At 38.2% G+C, this 21,742-nt stretch overlaps 1 long non-coding RNA gene across 2 annotated transcripts in view; it reads right to left on the reverse strand.

Moving 5' to 3' along the window:
* Positions 1–7,351, reverse strand: part of LOC115653970 — a 159,195-nt gene extending 151,844 nt beyond the window's left edge. For both annotated transcript variants that reach the window (XR_004001054.1, XR_004001053.1), the window contains exon 1: positions 7,248–7,351. This is a non-coding gene — a long non-coding RNA (uncharacterized LOC115653970). The remainder of the gene's footprint in view (positions 1–7,247) is intronic.
* Between the last annotated feature and the right edge of the window lie 14,391 nt (positions 7,352–21,742).

Below are 21,742 nucleotides of genomic sequence, written 5' to 3' on the forward strand. Positions count from 1 at the left end.
ATACAGCTGGCTCTAGTAATTTAGAGTTGAATTCTGAAAGGTGCTGACTTCAGTTTCAGGTGCTCATTCACCACCTTTCAGAATTTAGTCCATAATGAGGAAATAAATATACCAAGTAAAGGCAGATATATTTCTCAAAGTTATCCATGAAGCCTCATCTGTTCTTTAAAGAATTACACTGGATGATTAAGATTATCAAGGGAAGGACAGATTCTTTTATTAAAACCATTGGAAATCTGAAGAAAATTTTGGCAAACTCTGCATCATATTGTGTAGCAATTTTTTGAATATCTGTAGGAAAATCTGCAGAATTATTTTAAAGTGAATGCACTCAGACAGCTATGAAAACACTAGCAAATTATTTAGTACAGATTTTTATCCATACTTAATTGCTTTACATAAAGTTGACTTGTCACGCTTTTGTGTGTGTGTATATATATATATATATATATATATATATATATATATATATATATATATATATATATATATATATCTCCTTCCACATCTCCATGAAATCTTTCATTTCCCCCCTAGAAATCTACATTTGCCCCCCAATCCACCCCCTGCAAAGGTCTTCCAGGCAACTTAGAATCATCTTTTTTAGTTCTTCTCCCTACTGGATTATGTGGAAGAAACAAACTCTAATCTTTCAGAAAGCATTCAGTTACATGTATCATTTTAATGTTCAATGCTAAGTGCATGGAATGACTTTTCAAATGAACACAATGAATAAAGCATTAGAGGTTTCTATTAGGGAGAGCAGCTGTGAAATAGTTAATGCTATTTAAAATTGTCATTTTTTCAGCTTTCAGAGTTAGTGCCTCAGCAAGGTGACTAGCGGGAGGTTCATGCCTCTCTGAGAGTTATTGTTTCATTTTGTTTGTCTCTGTAGCTGGGAACAGAGCACTGCATTCATTCACTATCAGAGGGATAAAATCTCAATTTGTATCAGTAGAAATTATAATTTTTCCTAAATGAACTTTAGATTATTGAAAACACATTGGAATCCACAGAGAAACTTAAATTCATGCTGAGATGGGAATTTTGGTAATATGTGTTTCCAGTGGCCTATTTATCTTTTGCACACCAAAGAAAGAGATTGACAGAAACTGCACCATACCTCTTTTCAATTATACAAAATATGTGTGTACCAGTAATGTGATACTATATATAAAGTGCATGTGAAGGGTCTCTCATATTGACATATACCTCATTTTCTTAAAGAGGGTGCCATATAAGAACTGAGATAGACAGATTAGATAGATTTATATGGCTACAAGAAGAATTGTTAATTATGTGATTTAAATGTCTCCACATTTATTCATTGCATGCCCCATCATGTCATATACTCTGTAATCATGTAAAGGCATATTAGACTACATTTTGAAAGTACTGTGGGGGTAATTACATGCACAAATCCCAGAAATAATGAAATTTATTAAAAGCTTGCCTCACGGCTTTGAAAATATACCACATTATGCCATACACATCAAGGGGCTACTGCTTTAATTTCTCAGTGACTTTATCCTCCTTCCCATGCAAAATCAGATTCCCTTTAGGGCACTTTTTTGTGAATAAATACAACGCTGTGTGGCACTTGTGGAGTTTGCTATGTAATCAGTAGATTTCTATCCTTTATGGAGCTTGAAATCTGGGTGTTCATGGGGAGAGAGAGTCTCTAGGTTTTGGACTGTTTCATGCTCAGTGAGGATGACTTAGTTTCACACACATACTTACCACAGAGCTCTGCTGAGCTCAGTATGTGTATCTGTATTAGGACCCAACCCTGCTGCTATTGAAGTGAATTTTGTCAAATGAGTTTGTCTGCACTTGAGTCTAGAATCAGGGCCTTCAATGATCTAATAAGGGATAAGTCACTGCTCTGTATTAGAGACGTTACCATGTTGCATTAAACAAATTACAGATTATAGCACAACTGCAAAAAATGATTCTCAAAATCCTATACTGAAATAATTATAATACTTACCATTTGTCTACCACTTCACATCTTCAGAGTGATGCACAAACATGAATTAACTAATTACTCACAACCCCAGTGAGGGTACACTTTGGTGCTGTGTAATAAACAATAAGGTGATTCCCTCCAACTGGGAAACCCATGAAAAGGTCTCTTCGTAGAGGAAATCTCAGTGAATAACCCCTCACAGAAATCTCCTTCCCTGTAAATCACCCTCACAGACTGATACATCCCATTTGGGAAACACCACTGGCTTCCCTCAGATCTGGTGGTTCCCTAAAGATCTGCAGGACACTTATTCATCCACACTATCTGTGCGTCCCCAGCAGTCCCAGCTACCTGGCAGCATGGCTTCATAGAAGCTGACCTACCATATCTCCCCCACAGCTTCAGCTGCCCCTCAGAACCTCTGTGGTAGACTACATATGAAAGTTACATACAGCCTGAAGCTGTATGGTCTTAAATTTCCATAGGACTGGAGGGAAGATGATGTGCACCCCATCATGCCACTCACTTTTCTTCCCAGTCTCCTCCCCCATCATGGGCTTCACACAATATGGGGAAGAATTTGCAGCGGCTGGGGGATAGGGAAAAGTGCTGTGAGGGCAGCTAAGCCCCTGTTCCATGAGGAATGAGGGGTGAGTATTAGCACACAGAGAGCCTGCAATGTGTAGGATCTAGAGGATGCAATCTGGCCCAAATGTACATAAGTATAATTTTTCCCATTGCACACCCAAGGAAAACAGATACAATTTGTTGAAATGACATGTCCAAAACCTCACAACTAGCTCTTGGCCAGGCCAGGAATAAAAACTCTGGATTTCCTAAATTCAAATTCCTCTAGGTCACAGCCTCCTAGATTTACACAAGGTATGTCAATATTTGGCCATGGATGGAGAAATAAAAGTATGATTCAAATAAATGTTTTAAATGCCCTGTGAAAATGAAAAAACAATTTCCCTAGTTTTTTTAAGCAGGTTATGTAAATGAACCAATATTGTAAACCCATTCTAGGTTTAAAGTGCTCTGCTCTCTCTTCTCTCTCTTTTTCCATGGCAAAAACCATGCTTATTCCACAAATGTAGCAATCTATATTTGTTCTTCAGAATCATGTCAGTACACACTTCAAAATATTTGAATACATCCTGCTCTTCTCCTGAGAAGAAAGAAAAGCTCCAAAAATGTGAGCTGTTGATATTTAGAGAAAAAGTAATTCTATAGGGCTGATCAGCCATACAATTCTGGATATGCTAACAACTCATTCATTATGTTAGAATGTTTCCCTCCATTATAGCTATTTTTCTATTGCTAATAATCTGTCATTTCATTCTATATCCTGATTATCAGCAGTTTGCTGCAAAATATCTTCAAAAGTACCATGATTTTGGATGTTGTCAGAAGAAAACAGAAAATTTTGCACAAGATTAAATGGATACAAGTACATTAAAGCAGGCAGTATAAGGTAATGTGTAAGTGCTTGGAAAAAATGCTTGGTAGATGTCAGTGGGTTGAATTTGTTTTGGAACTCATAAAGAGTAAAATACACCCAAGCTGCACATATTGTAAGGCTATATGTTATCTCAAGGGCTCTAGGACATGTCCAAAGTAACTACACGATATTTGCTTTTTGTTACTAGAAATGCTAGAAAAATGTAAGGGTTGATTACCCTCTCACTTTCACCAGTGTAAATCAAGAGTAATTCCACTGAGGTCAAAGGAATTAAACTGGTACAAAGTCAGTGTGAATGAGGGGAGAATCAGGCTCCTATGTTTATATTTATTGTTTTTTGTTGAGCCATTATTTTCTTTTTAGGAACCAATCCTAAAATCCTCAGACAGGCACAGCTGAACTCAATGGGAGCTGTGCCTGGTTAAAGGTTATCCACAAAGGAGTGAAAATGGGATTATGCCCTTTTTTGCTTCTTTAAAATTCTTAAATAAAGCCTGAAGCTTTGTTTGTTCCTCTCTTGCTCAATCACTCTTCTTTTTTTTACATCAGAAGTCCAAACCTTATCTACTCCTTTCCTCTTGTATGATTCTGTGGTCATTTGGAGAACTAGCAGGAGGAATAGGCCACCGCAGATACCAACCTAGCAAAAGCTGAGATGGGAACAGTTTCTATTCAGACTGTTTAAAACTCTTTTCTTTTTCTGTTTCTGTTAATACCTGTTTAACTAAAATGCTACCTAAACGGTAGGAAGAAAACATGTTTGTTAATGAGCCAGCTCCCTGACAAATTAAGTACTGAGAGAGGTCACAATACACACTGAAACCTTCAACCATAACCGTTAAAGACATTTCTCAAGAATCTTTTCATGAAAAAATATTCTGTCAGAGGCATGAAGGCTGGCATTCATTCATCTCTGTCCCCAGTATAAAAGGATTGGGTCTAAAGAGAAAAGGCCTTATTCATGCCAGGAATACATTGTAAGTTTAGCTCGCTCTCACCCTTTTTTTCATTTTGGAATTTTGTGATTATATTTCAAAGCACCACAGAAAACCCTTACACTGTTTGCAAGCATGTGGTAGACAGTTATATTTTAGAAGATAAAATTACCCCACATGGAATGGTAAGGGCTCCTTCTGCTGCACTGGTGTTCAAGGTGGGGGAAGAAAGGTAAAAGAGACTCTTCCTCCAAAACAAGCATGCCAAATAGAATAACTTCATAAAGTAAAGATAAATACTGGATCTCAGGGCTAGGTAACTCATCAGCCAATCAGACATGCCCCCACTGGGGCATTTGTTATTCTGCAGGAAGGGATGTGTTTATTTCCCATGCTTAGTCAGCCAGTGTGAAAGCTGCCATCAGCAGCAACCATTAAGCAACAAAGTTTGGATGTGCACATTGGTTGTACTCACAGATAAATCAAAGTATGTCCCATAAGGCATTGCCAGACTTCTTTGTGGGCACCTCCCTCCTCTCTTTTCCAAATTATGCACCAGGTAGTGTCTTTCATTCTTTGTGCTGTGTCGAGGGCAGGGTCTGGCCCCTCTTTTGCCTCTATAAATATGAACATCAAGGGCCCAACCCTAGAGACTTACACAGTCAAAGCTCTTATTGAGGTCTACAAGAATTTTGCCTGACTAAGGACTGAAGGAGTTCATACAATAGAATGACTCATCAGGAGAAATACTTAAATCAAGATGTTATTGAGTTATTTTTTTCTTTTTTATTAATAAAGGCTGACATTTAACAGATACTTCACACAAATACAAAGTATACAAGTACATCCCGTATACAACATTTATTAATCTGGCTCTCCTTTACAGAGTTTCTTTTATCAATATTTTTTTATTGAAATGTACTAAACCTACAATATCTATTTAGTGCATTAAAGATTGCTTGGTGTTTATTATAGCTGTAAACATTTAATGGTTGATGATTAAATGCACAGTGATCTTATTAAATCCTGCAAGATTTAATTAAACATACTTGGCAAGAGATGGAAAATTAAAATTAGTTTTAATAAGTCTGCATAATATGCAATATTTCTTGAATAGGTGCATCTAATCCTAAAAGAGATTTTCTATTTGCTCCTATTTTTACATTTCAAGATTTCTCCCAAATACACCTCTCACCTAACACATCATGAGCTGATTTAAGGGGCAAAGCTGGAACAAACTGACAGATCAAATAATAAATCATGCTGTTGGTATGGAGTGCCCCCTGTCATATAGCCTCAAAATATTTCTTTAAAGAAATAGCAACAGTATTTGAATTAAGAAATAACATTACCCCATATAAGTAAGTTAATAGCCAAACTACCTAAGTAATTTTTGCCTTTTTCTTTGCTCCTACAAGTTTTGTCTTGCATTGGATTCATAGGCATGGTTGGTACCAGAATTAGAAACACTGTTCTTTATTCAGTTTCAATATCAATATCATATAATTTGAGATATGAAGAAACATATCAGCTTCACATCCTCTGCATCACATTACCATATGTTACACTGAGTCAATGTAATGCATACGTTTTGTAATTTAGTATCATTAAAATCATTCATTTAAAATTTAGAGGTTCTGTGTATAGCTTGAAGCCACATATAATCCAGTATTTTCTCGTATCCTATATGTTACATTTCATATAGTTTAATGTGAGATACATTGATTACACATACCATTTCACATGACTTTTATATCAGCTGTTATCATGCATTATGTTTCTGTTTTATTCTTTTTTTGGATTACAGCTTTTTAAAAGACTTAAATATGTTCAATTCTGCTTTAGATTCTGACCATCCCCAGGTCCATCTGTAAGGTTTCTGGATCAGAACCATTTGTAACAAGCATTAGCTGTGATTCTCATATCCTGAAGTGACTAACAAAGGCTGTCCTGAAGGCATATAATTCACCTCAAATGAGGATAAAGAATAAGGAAAGATGCTGTTTATTTGTACCAAATTAAATAAGCAAACTATCCTCTGCTCTCTAAATTCATTGTCCTGGTTAGTCCTTTATTAATTCTCTCCTGTCTCCTCTCCTTAGCGAATGAAGAGGTCTCTCCCCCGTCCTCTTTTAAATGTAATTTTAGGCAGAGTAAAAAAATACTATAGATAACTTAGTCAGTGAGTAATTCTTTTTTTTTTTCCAGATCATATCACTACTGAAGGAGAAGATTGTGATGGTGAGAGATCTACAGTACTGCAGTGGAATTGCGCAGCCTTCAGTAGCACATTCCATATATATGCAATGGTTTCTTATTTACATGTTGCTTGTGTTTATGTAAGTTAAAGACAAATACAGAGACTGCTGCTTTCTCCAGGAATCACAGATACCGGTCAAGGCTACAAATGGCAGACACGATCAAGCTTGTAATTTATTTTTCATGAAAAGCTAGGCATACTAATGGTGGCGGGGGGGAAATCTCTGCAATTTGTTTTGAAAAGATAGCACACATTTTTCAAAAAACAAATACTGTATATTCAATTCAGCTTTAGTTGCTTTTATGCTATAGGAATTCTGCTGGTGATGAAAACATTGTACAGCCAATCAAGCTGCGGTACTATAGAGCCATCCGAAGTAGAAGCCTAGTGTTTAAAATAACCCTTATGAATTATTCATTAAGAGTAGATCTTTATGCAAATTACAGAAGCATGTGCCCACCTGACCACCATGGGTTAATAATAATAATAATAATAATAATAATAAAAACACACCCACATGAAAACCAAAAGGAAAACTACCAAGCTTTAAGCATTCTCCAGAACCTATTAATCAAATGATAATGCTCTTTCATTAAATGCATCAAAGAATTACATCCTTACCTGGTTAGCTTTGTAGGGCCCTCAGATTTTCTGGATGAAATAACTGACTGTGCGTGCAACCAATAAAACAGAACTGAAAAGCTGATTAAGAGCACTTACTTAATGCAAAGCCACTCACTGAATATTCATATGATGCCTGTGTTTATGCAAATTAAAGCAAAAGAAAGCCCAAGAGGATTGGTTGCCATAGCCCACAAACACGGTGTACAGCAGAAAAATAGAGAATAGTGACAAATAAATCATGAAATTCATAGCTTGGAAACAGCAAAGAGGAGCATAGTAAAATATTAAAAGTCTTACGTGAATTACAGTTTTAAAAGCTTCATCTAATCATATCATTTTAGGCCTATCAGGTATTTTTCTACCATGTAGTAATCTGTAATTATCATCTTTCCAAGAGATATTGTCACTAGTGTTTGTCAGCTTTATTTATCCTGTAACTATTTATGTAAGCAGAGTCCCTCAGCATATCAAGTAGGAGAAAAAAAATAATTACAACAAAAATTATAGTGTAATAGATTAGGAACAAACCCATAGGCTTGTGCTACCCTTTATTAGGTCTTTCATGTGATTCTGTCTTCATGAGCAAAATGATGGTGAAGAGGAGAGTGAGAGTCTGCTAGAAATGGAATTTAGCTCTTTGGTTTCTTAATTTTGATACATAACTGCTTCATTTCAGATGTCTCCATGTTTTATATGACATAGGTATTTCTTATTTGTTGCATAGACATGTTTTATTTTCCAGATCTAAAATGGTTTTAAAAAGAATGAGCATTTATATTATTAAAAACCAAATGTATGTGAAATGTATATACAATATGCTGTCTCATAATCATGACAAAATGTAGTCATGAGGGTTCTTAATACAGTCATTAGTATTAATAATGTTTTTACTGAGATATTTTAAAATCAGAATGATTCAGTATATCAGCATTGTCATTTTTCTGATAAGCAAGAAATGTATAAAGATAGAACTCATTCCCCACTCATATTTAATTTCTTAGAGTTCAGCCTTATCCATCTATTTCAGTCCACAACAGATTACATTTTCAATAGTAGCCCCCCTTTGCAGATAACTAATTATTAATAATGTCATTGTTATTGAAAGTTTCAGACGTGTCTCAGAACTCAGTTTTGATTGTTTTTCATCAAGGACCTGGAACTGAGGTTCAATAAGTACACACAGCTTTTAAGTCTCATACAATTTCTATGGATATCTACTGGTTGATCCTAACACTTATCAGGTTTTTACATATTTTATTTTTTATTGATTGATTCAGCAAAGATACAAATAAACATTGTTTACTGGTTTGTTTGTACCATCTGCTGGTCTTTTTTATTGTTTAGACTGGTTGTGATGAAATGCATATGTTCATGTAGAGTGAAATCCTGGCCCCACTAAAGTCAACAGGAGTTTTGCCATTGACTTCATGGGGGTCAGGATTTAGCATCTTTTTTTGTTTAAGAGCATAGTGCTAATTCCATGGGTTTCCACTTGTCTTAAATAAGGCATTTACACCTCTCCCCATTGCACTATCGCATATGAGAATATGTATACTGACAAACTCAAAAAGAACTTTATACAGGAACATTTGCTGGAAATCACAAGTCAGGAATTTAACACTTTTCTCAAACTCCAGATGCCTAGAGGAAAATTCTACCTTCATCACTTGGAATTATTCTATCTGCTTTTGTTTTTTTGTAGAAACACCGACAACTAAATAATTTTTTTTCAACAGTGAGGGTTATTAACCATTGGAACAATTTAACACGGGTCATGGTTGAATTCTCCATCACTTGCAATTTTTAAATCAAGAGCGGATATTTTTCTAAAAGATCTGCTCTAGGAATGATTTTGGAGAAGGTCTATGGCCTGTGTTATACAGGAGGTCAGACTAGATGATCACAATGATCCCTTCTGGCCTTAGAATCTATGAATCTGTGAGTATGTTTACACTACAAAATTAGGTCAATTTTATAGAAGTCGATTTTTAAAAACCGATTTTATACTGTCGATTATGTATGTCCACTCTAAGCACATTAAGTCGGCAGAGTGCGCCCTCACTACCGTGACTAGCATTGACTTACAGAGCGGTGCACTGTGGATAGCTATCTCACAGTTCCCGCAGTCTCCGCAACCCTTTGGGATTCTGGGTAAAGCTTTCAATGCCTGATGGGGCAAAAACATTGTAGTGGGCCCCTCTCCCTTCTTCCCTCCGTGAAAGCAACAGCATACAATCGTTTCATGCCTTTTTTCCTGGGTTACCTGTGCAGATGCCATACTATGGCAAGCATGGAGCCCGCTCAGCTCACTGTCACTGTATGTCTCCTGGGTGCTGCTGGCAGATGCAGTACAACATTGCTACAGAGCAGCAGCTCCTTGCCTTCATGGCAGATGGTGCAGTAGGACTGATAGCCATTGTATGTCTCCTGGGTGCTCCTGGCAGACCTCAATGAGGTTGATCAGGGCGCCTGGACAGATATGGCTATCCTCCTCTTAGAGCACCGATTGGGAACCAGAAACTCCATGTCATTCTCTTTAAGTTTGTCTCATGGAGATTCAGTCCTGCCTGGAATATCATGCGAGCTGGAGGCTTCTCCCTCAGGCTGCTTTCCCAGCCTGCAGCACTGCGCAGTTCCACCTACCCTAACCTACCCCTTGCTCCCATGGCTCATGAAGTCTGGACAGTAGTAAGGAGCAGTTCATCTATAGGCTGAGCAAGGGCAGAATGGTTGTAGAATGTGCCTTTGGATGTTTAAAAGCTCGCTGGTGATGTTTGCTGACTAGGTCAGACCTCAGCGCAACCAACATGCCCATTGTTATTGCTGCTTGCTGTGTACTCCATAATATCTGTGGAGTAAGGGAAAGACATTTATTGGGAGTGGGAGGTTGAAGCAAATCACCTAGTGTCCGATTTTGAGCAGCCAGACACCAGGGTGATTAAAAGAGCACAGCAAGGCTCGCTGTGCATTAGAGAGGCTTTGAAAACCAGTTTCATGACTGGCCAGACTTTGATGTGACAGTTGTGTGTGTTTCTATATGATGCAAACCCACCCCCTTTGTTTATTTTAATTCCCTGTGAGCCATCCACCCTCCCCCTTCTAAATAAAGTAACTATTGTCTTGAAACCATGCATTATTTCTTTATTAATTAAAAAAATGATCTATCAAGCAAGGTAGCCCAGGTAGGGTGGGAGAGGAGGGAAGGACAAGGCCACATTGCTTATTGCAGTCATACAAAAAAATCAAACTGTTTGAATGGCAGCCTTCTGTTGCTTTGGCCATCCTCTAGAGTAGAGATGCTGGGTGCCCGGAGCCTCCCCTCCCGCCCTGCGTTCTTAGGTATCTGGGTGAGAAGGCTATGGAACATGGGGAGGATGGTAGGCAGTTATACAGTGGATGCAGCGGGGATCTGTGCTCTTGTTGGAGTTCCTGCAGCTCCAACAGATGCTTCATCATGTCTGTTTGCTCCCACAACAGATGCTTCATCATGTCTGTTTGCTCCCCCATTAGCCTCAGCATCTCGTCCTGCCTCTGCTCTTCACACACACTTGATTCTTTCCTGGCCTCTGCCGCTGAATGCCTCCATGCTTTAAGCTGTGCCCTATCAATGCGGGTGGACTGCATGAGCTTACAAAACATGTCATCGTGAGTGCATTTTTCTCACCTTCTAATCTGTGATAACCTAGGGGATGGAGATGATGGAGGGAACGTAGAAACATTCTATGCTCTACAATTCTGAGGGGACTGCATGGTCACCTGTGCTGCTAAGTGCTGCTGAGTTTGTCACGCTGACCAAACAGGAAATGAAATTCAAAAGTTCCTGGAGCTTTTCCTGTGTATCTGGTTAGTGTATTGGAGTTAAAAGTGCTGTCCAGAGCAGTAACAATGGAGCACTCTGGGATAGCTCCTGGAGGCCAATACCGTCGATTTGCGTCCACACTACCCCAAATTTGATCCAGCAAGGTCGATTTTAGCACTACTTCTCTCACCAGGAAGGAATACAGAAGTCGATTTTAAGAGCCCTTTAAGTCGATGGAATGGGGTTGTGTGGACGCATTCATATTAAAATCGACATAACACGGCTAAATTCGACCTAACTCCGTAGAGTAGACCACAGGTTAACGTAGTTCTTTTGCCTGTGTAGTTAAACCATTTCCCTGAACAACCTAAGGACTCTTTTGCTGGTATGGGGTGGGGGGAAGCGGGGTTGCTGACATAGCTATGTCAGCTATATGGTATGATTTTTTCCACACTCCTAACTGGCATAGCTATGCTGGCAAAACTTGTAGTGTAGTCCTGGCCTTAAATGCTGGATTTTTTCCCCTGAGGGAATTTAAGTTTAAATACATGTGTAGGCTGGCAAAGTCTTACCTTTTCAACCCCAGCTTTAGCAGAAATGTCTGTGCATGACCTGATTCTGTGAAATGATATTTCTGCACTGCAATCCTGTCAATCCCTCACCTTTCAAGAACACTAAACCAATAAATAAATTATTTTAAAGAATAAAGAAACAGAAAATCGTATCCATAAACTGAATTCTTTGTTCTGCCAATTGACTAAATGACACTTAAGTCATCTCTAAGTGCCTGGAAAAAGTAAAAGGCATTTCTTTTGTGACGCTGATGAACAATTAGGCAATTGTAAAGCACACAATGGCAAAGTGGAAAATGCATAGTAATAATGTTTTCCACTTTCTTCTGCCCCATCTATTTTTATTTTTTGCAATAAAATACTACATGGAACGACATGGAATTTCACTTCTCCTCTAGCCTCTGGATTAAAAGAATGCTAAGCATTAACTTTGGGTGGATTTGCAGCCCCCTGACAATGTACTTTCCTTGGCCAATACTCCAATGCTGTTTCATCATTTCCCTGAAAAGGGATAATTATGTTGGCTTACCCAAGTAAGTAAAGTCAACACCATTTATTCATGTCTGAAAACTGTAGGCATCAAAGCAGAACTTTCAGAAGCCTTCTCAATCTATTGTTAACTTCACACATATTCAGCAGCTGAACTCCCAGTGATCTGCTACATATCATCTACCCATCTTCTTGCTGGTCATCACCTACTAGAGTGATGCACCACTATTCCTTTCATAATAATTTTGTGGCTATTTATATCTCAATGAATGATAACCAAAGTACATAAGTTTGTCCCTGTTGATTTTCAAGAGAAGAGTCCTCTTCTCTCCAATACTGTTTCTAACATAAGCATCCACCTTCTTTACCATCCGGGAGATACGCAAGAGTCTTTGCCAGCACCCTCTCTCAAAGGTTTCCATTTTCCTCTTGTCAGCAGCATTAGTTTCCCAGAATTCACATCTATAAATTGCAATTGAAAAAAATTAAGATTTTCACCAAATATTTGTACACTTTTTCCACACTTTTGTAACTGTGCCCATGGCTGAGTGAGCCATCCCTAGTCTTCTTCTGATTTCTTTGGAGCAGCCTCCTTTGTTGGATATTTATGATCCCAGATAATTAAACTAATCTACTGTCTTTACAGTTTGACTGTTAATTGTGATGTCCACTTGCATCCTGTTATTATTGATCATGTCATAGTACATGAGTTTTATTTTTGCCACATCCAGGGATAATCCATATTCCTCACTAACTGTTGTTACAGACTCCAACATTCATTGCATTGGATTGATGGTTGCAGCACAGAGTGTTGTATCATCAGTATATTTGAAGTTGGTTGCCACAAAACGCAATCCCAGCATTTTCCACTTTATCAAAACCTTCTGGGGCTTATCTGGCTCTGTGTTGACAGAATACACCCTTGTTTCACACCCTGCCCAATGGAAAACCACTCTCTGTCAGCTGCTGCTGTTCACACCATGGTCTGTTGTTGACAATAGAGACTTGATGAGTCCAAGGAGATGCTTTGGAATCCTCAAGTCTGGCAGTAATTTCCAGAGATGGTCATGATGGACAGTATCAAACACTTTGGAGTAGTCAATGAAACACATAATCAATGGGTGATTATACTCCCTGATTTTTTTTATTATATGACGGATATTCACAATTTGATCTTGGGTGCCTTGTATCTGTCTGAAACCAGCTTGTCGTGGGGGTAGTTCTGCATGTCTCATTTGCTTCATGTGATCCTGAATTATGCAGAGCAGCATTTAATCATGGGAGATACCAGAGGGATGGTAAGATAGTTACTGCACTCTGTTATAGCCCCCTTTTTTGGTAAGGAAAGAAAGAGTCCCTTCATCCAGTCATTCGGTCAATTTCTAGTCATTCATATATCACTGCAAATTTTCCACATGAGATCAATACTGCACATGCCAATTGCTTTAGCAATTCTGCTGGTACATTATCTACTTGGTGTTTTCCCAGGCTTCATTTTCATAATAGCAAACACCACTTGGATGGCTCCTATTCCATACTCTCTTTTCTGTTGTGCTCTTTTGTAAGCGGCTTTCATGAGGCACACAGATTGGCAGAGTAATCTCTCCACCTATGTTTGATCATTGTCTTGAGTAAAACTCTGTCATCATGATCTTTCATTATGCTCAGTCATTGTGAAAAAAATGTTGTAAGAAGTCTGACCACTGTGAACATACCTTTTATATTATTATTTTCTTCATAATTCTTAAGTTCCTTGCATTTTGTCCTGATGTATTTGTTTCTGTCTCATCTAGTATGCCTTTGAATCTGTCTGCTCAGTTCCTTCTATTCTCACCTACATTCTTCAGTCTCCAAGCCACACTTTTTCACTTTGCTCCATTTTTCTCCAGCTCAAATACCTTCTCCATGGTGCAATCCAATGCCAACTTTCCAGAATGTGTGCTTTTGCAGCTTCAAGCATGATTATTTTCATTTTATTCCAAAGTTCATTCAGGTTGTTCTCCTCTTTCAACTCTGACAATGCCTCATACCTGTTTTGGACAGAAGTTATGTAGTTTTTGTTGATTCTGAACAAGTCCAGACTCAGGGGACCTGAAGAGTGTCTTATCTTTAAAGTTTTAATTTTATGTTTGAGCTTAAATAGTTGATGTCCTGACCCACTGTCATAAACAGATAGCTAAGGATTAATACCTCTTTTACCTGTAAAGGGTTAAGAAGTTCACCTAGCCTAGCTGACACCTGACCAGAGGAACCAATGGGGGAACAAGATGTTTCAAAAGGAAGGAGGAAAGTTTCCTTTGTTTAGCCAGTTTCAGTTTCAGCTGGAGTGGTAAAGATCAAGGAACCAGCCTCTTATCAGAGTAGTAAGTTTTAGAAAGGAATAAATAGGTTATGTTTATTTTCTTTTGTAACTTGTCTTGGTGTAATTCGGGGGGAATTATCAAATTGGGTATTTTTGTGTGTATTAAGATTTCTGCCCAGGGGAACATCCTGTGTTGTCAATCTATTGTCTGTGAGATACGCTGGTATGCTGTCTCTTAGAGGGTTTATCTTTTTTCTTTCTTTTACCTTTCTTTTCTTTAACTAAAAGCCTTCTTTTAAGAACTTGATTGATTTTTTCCCTGTTTTTTAGATCCAAGGGAATTGGATCTGGACTCACCAGGGCCTGGTGGGGAGGGGAGGGAGAGGGAAGGAGTAATTCTTCCTTGTTTTTGCGATCCAAGGGAACTGGATCTGGACTCATCAGGGAATTGGTGGAAGAGTGTCTCAAGGCTACCCAGGGAGGGGGAAAGGGAGTGATCCAGGTATTCAGAAATTCTGGATGGTGGCAGCGAGAGCAGATCTAAGCTGGTAATTAAACTTAGAAGTGTCCATGCAGGTCCCCACATCTGTACCCTAAAGTTCAGAGTGGGGGTGAGACCTATGACACCCACAGTTAGAACTTGGGAAAGTCTTTGTCCATTAGACACTCAATCTCCAGCGTCCCTGTATCATTATTTAGTCAACGTAGTTCTTTGTCATCCTGTCAGCATCTAGAATGTTGGGTGAAGATCATGTTTGTAATGATCAGATGACTAGAGCAACAGAATTAGACTAAACACCTTCCTCTTACATTTTGTAAACCCAGACCATTATTTCTCATTACTTCTTTATGAAAACATACAACTCTAACTTTCACATTCAGATCTTTTTTACAAGGGTGATGTCTTTGCTTGGTGTTTTAATGAGTGGCTCTTCAGACCGTTCATAGGATTCATCAATCACAGCGGCATCAGGTGCTGTTGTAGGGGTATAAACCTATATGATCATCCTGTTAGCTGGTTTCACTGAAGGGTGAATTGTAATGATTCTGTTGCTGACTGGATTATATCCAAGCACACACCTTGATGTCTTCTTAGATAAAATAAATGCAACTCCATATTCTCTCACTTTATCAGACTTGATTAGTACACTGTATATCCATCCATCATCATGAAATGATCCCTATTATTCCATTGCAGCTCTGAGATTCCACATACATCTATCGTACATCTTTCCAATTCTTTGATTACAATGTTGAGTTTCATACACCTCATATTCCATGATGATTCTTTTATGACGCTTCAGGTCGTTCTTTTCCTTGATGCAAACATCAGAAACTGTACTTCCCTGAGGATCTGGCATATCTGCAACTAGTACACTATGCTGGAACCTCCTCCCCAGTGTAATTTGTCACCCCCTTCTGAGATGGGGGTCTCACCACCAAGCACCACACAAGAATCACATTGCCTTTGTTCTGCCATGATAGTTCTTGCCTTCCCTCCTTTAATGATCAGGTGCATCAGCTTGATGGCAAGCTCATATCAAGCGAGGAGTCCTGATATCATTTCCAAAACAAATTACAAAAAACTGTACCAGCTCTATATGATTGCCTGTGCTTACAATGATAGGTTATATCTCTTAGTTTTCAAAAAATCACTGGGCTGGGGAGGGTCTCTTTTCAACCAGACACCTGGCAACCCTACAACCTGCAGGTGTATGGATCAGAAAAAAATAACTCTCAAGACCAAATACTAAATATATAAAAATAAGAAAGAAAGAATAGGTTATCAGATTCTAGTACTGAAACATAGTTCTGTAACATGAAGATAGGTATAGATTATGTGCTGTGAACAAAGTCCTACAAGGTCTGGAAACTAGGTAGCTGCTCAGGTCCCCAGTGGTTAATTTTCATAGGAATAAAAAAAAAAAGTCATTACCAGAGTCATACCAGATATGAAAAGTATCAAGGCTAGCAGTGAGTGTTAATAATCTGATATATATTATACCATCCCTTCTTTGGATAGTGTGTGGAAAAGATATCCCACAGCAAGGATACAAAATTAAAGAAGTTCAGCATTTTTTCTATTACTCTTCTAATAGCAGGTAGTCTTCAGCTCTGTTGCCTAAGGATGAATGACCTAGTCAGTTAGGCCCTGGGGAATTGGTAAAGAGTTTCCCAAGCATTTGTATTGTTCCTGCAGATAAGGAGCAAAAGATTGTTTGTGTTGTGATGTTCATTCTCAGAGTGCCTGACAGAATGCCAAAAAAGAAGTTATTGCTTAAGATTAATAGCCCCTGAAGACTCTTCACCCTGACCCCATCAAATGACTGTAAGTCTTATATAACAATTGGGGTCAAAAACTTGCTGCCTACCTGCTTCCACATCTGAAAAGTTAGGCTTCTGAACTCAAAATCAAATACAAAGAAACCAGTGAACCCTGACAATATAAAATTGGCAGGATGTGCAGATACTGGAAAATTTCATCCATCTTTTTTTCTTTATAGGGATGCCAACAAAGTTTACAAATTCACAGAAGAGCAGGCAAGGTATGTAATAGAAGCAAGTACCAAATAGAAAGTTTGGGTTGTGGCATGAGTATTTGCACACTCTGATCTGTTCATACCACTACAGATAATCTTTTTTTATAAAATAGCACAGTGGTGACACATAGCATGTTCTTTCCTACTAAGACATGACATGCAAAAAACAAATGTGATATAATGTGCTTGGTAGTAGTAAGCATAAGCCATTCTTTTCAGCAGAAATAAGAGCACCTCTGGGAACAGTCAGTCTTATGCCGTCATGTTTTTCATTGCTTTGTGATAATGTGAACCCAACAATGTATCTGCTATACACCATACTCAAGGGCTTCCTTTATACTAAGTAAAAGAAAGATAGATTGGTTGGTTGTTCATCAGCTCATGGACACAAAAGTCACTTTGAAATACAGTAACAAACAACGAACCAGAGCAACTAATTCCTAATATTTCAGATTTGCTAGTTTGTGTTTTTATTCTTTAATGTATGCAAGAAATATTCTCAGAAGCTTATTTAATGTAATACATTTTAATAAGAAAAATGAAATGATATTTTAGAGTTATTTAGAATACTTTAGAATAAAGTAGGAAAAAGCAGCCAGTGGCCATAGTGTGAAGGAGGCTGTCCAAGAAGCAGAATTTAGAAGCTCAGATGGCAAGGGTCCCTGTTTGTACCCTGCAAGGGAAGAACTTTATTTGGGGACCTAGAGGAGAGCTATGGAGGTGCAGCATGTGGGCCGGCAAAAGCTCACACTGTGACACCCGCTAATATTTTGATTTTGCACCACAGCACAGATAATGGTATAGTTAATGCATCACACTACACTATTTCAGTATGAATACATTTTTATAAATATGGATAATAATGTACCATATTCAAAGGCTAGCAATTATTATTTAAAAAGGTCTTACAAAACAGAAATAGGCTGTCTAATGTTTAGCAATTAACATGCTTTTGATGACAGTACAATGGAATTTCAGGCATGTGAGACAATAGAAAAACCATAAAAGAATTTTTTATGTCTCAAATGGCTGAGAAAAAGTAATATCTCAAAAAAGATCTAACATGGTATTTATAAACAGAGGTGGTCTTTTCCACACCTCACTGTGTAACAAGTGCTGTTCAGTAGTATGCTATTTAAATAGACTATCCTTGACCAGTGCTTGAAAATCTTGTTCCTAGTAGAAACCATAATCCGACTGAGTGGCTGTGAAGGTCTCTTAAACTCTGGATCCCAGTAACCAGGCACTCGGCAACCCAGGAGGTTATAGGCAGCATTTAATAAGTATCTTGTTTTTATTGCCTTAGTGTAAAGAACTAAAGTGTGACTTTCCCATGAACACAGAGTGGCAAATTTTTCAATAAGCAAACAAAGGTTCAACAGAAGAATAGACCCCAACATCCAAAGAACATGGTGGCCTGAGTTTGCAGATGTGCTAAGCAATGGCAATTCCCACTGACATCTGCAGATATGTGTTCAGCATCTCTGAGAAAATTCAGGCTAAGTATAATTACCATATCTCAGAACTCAATCATAAAATTGTAAGTTCTTCAGCATCTTTCTTAGTGATGAGTGAATTTATTATCCTTAATTTTGAACTTTGTGAGTTTGAAATTTGTATTTGAATGTAATTTTTTTCTCACTTTGCTTAAGAAAAACTAAGAGAAAGAGCAGAGAGTATTAAACATACAAAGGGTGTCTTTTAAAAGGAAAAAAAGAGCATATGCCACAATTTACCAACCTGGGTCCTATTCTTTCAAATTATTTTGCTTGGGTAGAGGCGTGTGTCTTTGCAGAACTTCTATGCTTGCCCAGAATAACTTGCAGGATCAGGCTTTAGGATGCTTAAAGCAAGACATCTAAATCTACATATAAGCATCTAATAAGAGGACAGATTTGCAGGGCTGCTGAGTACTCATAGTCCTGTTAAAGTTTAGCTACCCAGGTTTGAAAATTTTGGCCATAGAATTCAAATGAATCTGACTTGTTAGGTGGAGTCAAAAAACATGAGCCTTATTCTGGTGTTGCACGACTCGCAAATAAGAAGTAACTCCATTGTAGCAAGGACCATGTGTTTATATAGTGTCTACAGCCAAGGCCCCCTAGTCCTAAATAAGGCCCCTGGGTACTTCTACTATATAAACAGTAAATAGCAATATAAAGAAAAAGATTATTAAGAAAGCAGTTTTAAACATAGTGTAGCAAGAAATTCTGTCCGTGCTGATCAGCCTTTGTTATCATGCTATCTTGCTATCATGACTCAGCTTGCAAAAATAATTTTTATCATTTTTTTTAAAAACGCTGCTTGATAAAATGGCAAAAGTATTCTTTTTACTGGTTCAGTCTCATTCACCTCTGCAAAGACAAATTTTTGCTGTGAAACTAGTGGCATTAGAGCCAGTTGAAAATTTATTGATGGAACAGTTTGATGCCAAAAAATGCTGATTTGAAGAAATCAAAATGTTTCGTGGGACTATATTGATTTTATTGAAATTTTCAATGAAAATTTATCAAAATGTCTCATTTTGATAAGGTGGAAGCACTTCATTTTGACTTTGTCATTTTGACTATTATTATATAATAATTATAGGACAGAGCAGATTAGATAAGTCAAATAAAAGTGTTTTGACCTTCCTGAAATGAAATACTTTGATATTTCTGAAATTCAACTGTTTAAAATTTTCATTTTGTGGAAAATTTTGAAATTTCAATTTTTCAGCCTGATTTGAGACTTAAGGACATTTCAAAATGGTGGAATTTCCATGAAGTGGAAATTCCAAATTTTAACCAGCTCTAGAAATCCTGAGAGCCAGAAAAGTTCCATGGAAGGGTCAGAATGCAGCAGGGATTGAAGGGGAAAGGGGTGAGACGGGAGTGGGCAAGGTGCACGGCCAGTGGTTTCTGGAAGCTGTCAAGATCCAGTGAAGAACAAACATATATATGGAGGGAGAAGCAGCCTATAGCCTTTCCTTCTGCCTAGACTTTGCAGTACTAGTTTTACAGCAAGAGACCCTATTGTGGCACATTGACAGTTTTTTAGTTTGCTTTGATTTAGTCTTCTTTGAAACTGGAGCAGATTAAAGCCAACCAATGAATTGTTAATGTGCAGCAGTTAGTCAAAGTGAATTAACAAACTGTTAATACATGACAACAGGATCTAGATAAATAGCAAAGTTCACGGTTCTTTGATAGTGGTGAGCTTTCACAGTTGAGCTGAAATAACTAGGAATACTCATAGGTTTGGTAACAGTGGTGGCCATTGATGAGTAATTGTATGCTTACTCATGATTTTTGAACATTTGGGATTGGCAATACCGCTACTGCAGCCTGGATCTGGCCTCATTCTTCAGCTGAACATGCATGTGACTGCTTTCACTGTTTATTTGAACTGTACACTCTTCCTCAGAATGTCATCCTTTAAGGTGGCATCATACTGCAAAGAAGAAAAAGTCAAAGGTTGAATTATACTTACAGTGACACTTGATTAACCACATGATTAGTAGCATGACTCATGCGGACATATATCACTCAGGAGAAGAGAAAAAACTTAGTTAAAATCTTTTGAGAAGCAGCAAAAAATAGAGGGCATCATATCATCTTCCTTTATTGAACTACGGAAAATCAAAAGGTTCAAAGGAGAAATGGCATTGCCAAATGAATCAGCAACAGCAAGAGGCACTGAAGCTCAGGCAAGTGTTTCAACTAATTTTGCAGAGGCCACAGAATTGGAGGCAGCATAAATTTTCTTCCTTTCTCTGCCTTCACTGGAAGACACAGTGCCTTAAAAAGAGCAGCAGCAGAAGCAGCCACATCAAAAATGGATTCCCTTTTATTCTGAAGAGCTAGTATTTTAGTTCTGTTTACCCGAAGGGAGTAAAGAATCATGTCCATACAGCTGAGTATTCATCTTCACCTTTATGGGCTCAGTCCTGTAAGGTGCTGTGCAACCTCAACTCCCATTCACTTCACTGGGAGCTAAGGTTGCTCAGCACTTTGCATCAGGAAATAAGAACCCAACCTTCAGAGTTAATGAGACTATTAATTTGAGTATAGCTTCACAGGATACGATCCTAAGAGTCTGCTAGCTGGCGAGGAAGAAATCTTTGCACTAAAACATTTATCCCTGTGATCCCCTATAAACTGGGCTTTACCCTCCCCACAAAACTGATTCTGCACTAATTCCACACAAACACACAAAAAGGGGACATTTTTGAATGTTCCCAAGAGGGAACAAGATTGGGTAATATATATTCTTTTTTATATGTATATGTAAACATGTCCAATATCAAACAGGAGATACTTACCTTTGTATATGCTCAACGCACAAGACTAATATGCACATAAAATTCCAGGGCCCCAAGCAAGTTCCTCAGACCTGCATGGGGTGGGATGCTGGGAGGTCCTGACTCAGCCCATGTTCTCTCAGCTACAGCTGATGATGGCTGTTTTGGAGAAGATAGAGACTTCCCTCATCGACTGCACTCAATCCACCAGCCCCAAAGATGTTGCCTGGAGCCCAGCTGGAGAACAGCCATAACAGCTGGGAGGAGCTTGTAGGGGTCATACCAGACCTTTGGTATTTCTTCCTCAAAAAGTCAGCAACAGCTAGCAGCTACAGCTGAGGGAACAGGGGTAAATTTGGGCCTTCCAGCCTCCCTGCTCCAATAGACCCAGATTATATTATTAATTATTATTTATTTATTTATTATTGATTTGCATTACTTCAGTGCCTAGAAGCCCCAGTCACAGATTAGGATCCCATTGTGCTAGGTGTTGTACAAACACAGAAGA

The sequence above is a fragment of the Gopherus evgoodei genome, chromosome 6, assembly GCF_007399415.2.
Source record: "Gopherus evgoodei ecotype Sinaloan lineage chromosome 6, rGopEvg1_v1.p, whole genome shotgun sequence".
Lineage (NCBI taxonomy): Eukaryota > Metazoa > Chordata > Testudines > Testudinidae > Gopherus > Gopherus evgoodei.